Source organism: Penaeus vannamei, chromosome 21, assembly GCF_042767895.1.
Source record: "Penaeus vannamei isolate JL-2024 chromosome 21, ASM4276789v1, whole genome shotgun sequence".
NCBI classification, from domain to species: Eukaryota; Metazoa; Arthropoda; class Malacostraca; order Decapoda; family Penaeidae; genus Penaeus; species Penaeus vannamei.
This window is the reverse complement of record NC_091569.1, coordinates 2184371-2189370: the sequence shown is the minus strand read 5'-3', so window position 1 is coordinate 2189370 and position 5000 is coordinate 2184371.

The window sequence follows — 5000 nt, the reverse complement described above, 5'->3', positions numbered from 1 at the left end:
AATCTTTTAGCCTTTTCTGGAAGACTTATATGGGGAAGCGAAGAGATGCAAAGGCTATTTTTGTCTCTATAAATCTTTCGGATCTATATTTGCCTTACAAATTTCATCTATATATTATGGCCCACGATAGATCTCTAACTTTCGTACGTTACCGAATTCATAGTGGTATTTACAACTAGCGCTAGAATTCGGTATTATATATATATATAGTTTTTAGAAATGTAGATATATGGTATGAGATTGCTTAGTTTTTATGATACAGAATTTTAGGAAATAAGTAAAAGATTATTTTTCAGATGAAGAAACCTATACCGATCAATATCTTTTGAGTTTTTGTGTGTTTTATTATTTTCCTCTCTCTGCGTAATTTCTTATTCCTCCTTTTTGTTATTCCATTTCTTCCGATGTGGTTCTGAAAGAGGGTGAGAAAATAGGCGATAAAGATAGGTGTGAAGAGAAAGATTAATAAAAGAGAAAGACGTATCAAATAGGAATGGGCAAGATGAAAGAAAGAAAAGGACGTATGTGAAAAGAATTGCCCAAAGAAAAGCAAGAAAAGCAGGGAGTGAAAAGGGAAGGAGAAAGGTCAGGAGGAGCCGCGGCCGAGCCGAGGACCGGGGGAAGCTCCGGCCGCGGCCTTGCTCCTCACCGACGACCTTCAAGATGCGGAGAGACGTCTTAAGTGCTCTTCCCTTCAGTCAACTCAGGGTCCAATTTTGATCCCACTTTCCCTTCCCGAAATCCAATCACAGCCGCTGCGACTCGGCGGGAAATATTTAAAAGCAGGGGATCGAACCCTGCAATGGCTCAAGTCCGGAGGAGACCGAGGCTCTTGGCAGCGACGTCGGCGGATGGCCACTGATTCGATTAATATAGTACGCGTTTTAATATGCAGATTTATGCGCGGCTTAAACATTCCCTGCGCCGGATAGGCATTAAAGGAGATGAAGGACTTGTCGCGGAGATCCTTTCGGAATTGCACGAGCTTGAGAAGTCGCGGGTTTTGTGCCGCGAGCCTCGTTCCCGTTTCCGCCAAAGGTGATTCTCGGTATGTAAATTTCGGGGGACTCGGCGTTCGCTCCAGATTACGCAAGGGATTCCAGGATCCGTCTGTTGCACGCCTCCGAGTGCTTGCAGGAATCCCTTGCAACTTCAGACAGCAAGAGAAGTGTCTTCGGAATTAAGCGGACGTCGCGGAAGAGAGAGGAGGCGGGGAGAGAGAGAAGAAAGAGGGGGAGAGCGAGCGGGGGAGAGAGAAAGAGAAGGCGTCTCGAGAACGCCGCCGCCGTTCCTCATAATCATAAATCGCGCGACAAGAAGGGAGTAAAATCGTCCCATTGTGTGATGGCCGACGAAGATTGTTATGTCAGGAGAAGCGTTCGGAGGCATTTTGGGCCTCCTCTTGAGCGGCGGAGTGGCAATGATCCCGCCGAAGATCATTGGGAATAGGACTTACTCGACTTAGCTGAATAGTTGTTGAAGGAGCATCATCTTCGGGAACGGCTTACCTCTCTTGGCAGGGGGACGGAGGGGGAGGGAGAGGGAGAGTGAAAGATAAGAAGGAAGGAAGGAGGGGGAAAGGACTGCCTCTCTTGGCAGGGAGAGGGAGGGAGAGAGCAAGAGTGAAAGATAAGAAGGAAGGAAGGAGGGGGAGGGGGCTTACCTCTCTTGGCAGGGAAGGGGAGAAGGAGGGAGAGTAAGAAAGGGAGAGAGAGAGAGAGAGCAAGAGTGAAAGATAAGAAGGAAGGAAGGAGGGGGAAGGACTGCCTCTCTTGGTAGGGAGAGGGAGAGAGGGAGGGGGAGTAAGAAAGGGAGAGGGAGAGAGCAAGAATGAAAGATAAGGAAGGAAGGAGGGGAGAAGGATTACCTCTCATGGCAGGGAGATGAAGAGGGAGGGAGAGTAAGAAAGGGAGAGGGGAGAGGGGAAAGAGCAAGAGCAAGGGGGAGGGGGAGTAAGAAAGAGAGAGGGGAGAGGGAGTGTAAGAGACAGAGAGAGGGAGATAAAGGGAGGGATAGGAGAAAGAGCAAGAGTGAAAGATAAGAATAAAGGAAAAGGAAAAGGAGAAGAGAAGAGGAGACGAGTTTTCGAACGCGGTTGTAGAAGGAACCTCTCAGTATCGACGGATTAAGGGAGATGGGGTTTGTGTTGATGGGAAAATCGAGGGAGAGTTATCACTTAGGGAGAAAACGTATAACTCAAGGTGTTATCCCGTTGGCGAAGAGTCAAGGAAAGGGAGGAATGCTCTGTGACCGCAACTTCATACCCTTTTAAGCGTTGCGAGAATGATTGCATCGTGCAGATACAAAATCGGAGAGAAAATGTATATTGAGAGACAAGAAAAAAAAAAAAATATCTGAGGCAAAAGCGGGAAGAAAGAGAATAGAATGATATTTGAAACGGAGAGAGAGAGATTTTGGGAAATGTTCGATTATTCGTCGATTCTTCTTAATTTAACTTTTCGTTGTTAATTGTTTCATTGATGTCAATATGATCGAACTATGTAAGTCAACCCAGGGTGTGACAGAAACCTGTCTTTCGAATACGCAGCGAGTAAAAAAAAAAAGGTCACCGATAATTTGTGTAAAGAGAGAAATACATTCGTTAGCAGAGAACGTGTTATCACATTGATTTTTTTTTCTTTTTTTCTTTTTTTTTGAGATGTTCGCCACTCAGATACGTAATTAGCAGCTTTTTTCCTCCATGCAAGCCTGCAACCGTGCACTGCTGTTGATGCCCTCGGGCTGTTCATGCGATGGGAGAGCGAGTAAAGGAGGAGTAAGGAAAATATGATAATTAGGGGGATGTGAAGGAAGAGAAGAAAAGACGGTGATAAGGATGTAGAGGATTTAAATGCAACTGATGAAAGCGATTATAATGACGATATTCTAAAACGAATATATTAATATTTTTTTATGCTGGAACTAATTTATTTCTTTCCCTTTCTCTTTTCGCAAAAGTTGTCAATAGAATCCTGCCTTTGTTTACGTAAGCGAATATCGTCTAGATTTCCATATATGGTTAACAGTCGTGCCAGATCTGTTCATCACAAACTGGACCAGATCGCCATTCTATTTCTATATCTATTTCGGTTTGTTTCTATATCTATTTCTTTATCTATTTCGGTTTGTTTCTATATCTATTTCTATATCTATTTCGCTTTGTTTCTATATCTATTTCTATATCTATTTCGCTTTGTTTCTATATCTATTTCTATATCTATTTCGGTTTGTTTCTATATCTATTTCGGTTTGTCGTTACCTGCCCCAACCTCCGCGATGTCAGGCATTAGCATATCACACACCAAATATAGACACACGTGGCATACATTTTAATCGAATTTGTAATTAGAACGAACGATTTGGGGAACTCGCGCTGTGAATAAAACATTCATCTGTGCACTTTCCATTAATAAATAGCGAACGTTCTGCGTATCCGTACTTTTTTTTTTTTTCTTTCTTTCTTTTTTTTTTTTTTTTTTTTTTTACTGATTAATCAAGAATGTTTGGGATTTGCTTTCCCCGTCATTCGCTGAGTAAAGGGGAAGAGAGGCAGAGAAAGAGAAAACTGAGAAGTTCGGAAATACATGAATACGTGAACTGTGTGCGATCGACAAGATGACCTGCAATAGGAAAGCACTGCGGTAGGTCATTCTTGCAGCTGGAAGAGGAAGGAGGAGGAATAGGAAAAGGAGGAGGAGGGAGGAGGAGGAGGAGGATGCGGAGAGGGAGGAGGAGGAAGAGGGAAAGGAGGGGGTGTGAAGGAAGAAGAAAGGAGGAGGGGGTGTGAAGGGTGAAGGAAGAGTTTGGAGGAGGAAGGAGGATTAAGAAGAGGGAGGAGGGGTGTGAAGGAAGAGGAAAGGAGGAGAAGGAGGGGATTAAGAAGAAGAAAAGGAGGAGGGGGGTGTGAAGGAAGAGTTTGGAGGAGAAGGAGGATTAAGAAGAGGAGGAGGGGGATGTGAAGGAGGAAGGAGGAGGAAAAGGAGGAGGGGGTGAAGAGAAGGGGGATGTGGAGGAGGAGGAGGATTAAGGGAAGAGGAGGTATAGGAGTTTGGAGGAGAGGAGGATTAAGAAGAGGAGGAGGGGATGTGAAGGAAGAGGAAAGGAGGAGGGAGATGTGAAGGAAGAGTTTGGAGGAGGAGGATGTGAAGGAAGAGGAGGAGGGGGGATGTGAAGGAAGAGGGAAAGGAGGAGGGGGTGTGAAAGAAGAGGAAAAGGAGGAGGGGGGGAGGAGGAGGGGGTGTGAAGGAAGAGGAAAAGGAGGAGGGGGTGTGAAGGAAGAGGAAAAGAAGAGGAGGGTGTGAGGGAAGAGTTTGGAGGAAGACGAAAAGAAGGAGGGAGATGTGAAGGAAGAGGAAAAGGAGGAGGAGAAGGAGAACGAGGAAGAGAAGAGGGAGGAAGAGAAAGAAATGAAAGGAGGAGGAGAAATATGAGACGAAGGACGTGGGCGAGGACGAAGTCGAGGAGGAAGAGAAAGAGGAGAAATTTAAAAATAGAGATGGCAAAAAGGAAAGAAGTGGATACGAATGAATTTTGCTATTAGTCCGATAACGAGACATTCTTAGAATAGTCTGAATGTTTTATGTAGTGTATATATATATATATATATATATATATATATATATATATATATATATATATATATATATATATATATATATGTGTGTGTGTGTGTGTGTGTGTGTGTGTGTGTGTGTGTGTGTGTGTGTGTGTGTGTGTGTGTTTATGTATATGCATTTATATATATATATATATATATATATATATATATATATATATATATATATATATACATATATAACACACACACACATATATATATATATATATATATATATATATATATATATATATATATATATATACATATATATATACATATATATATATATATACATATATATGTTATATATGTATATATATATATATATATACACACACACACACACACACACACACACACACACACACACACACACACACACACACACACACACACACAC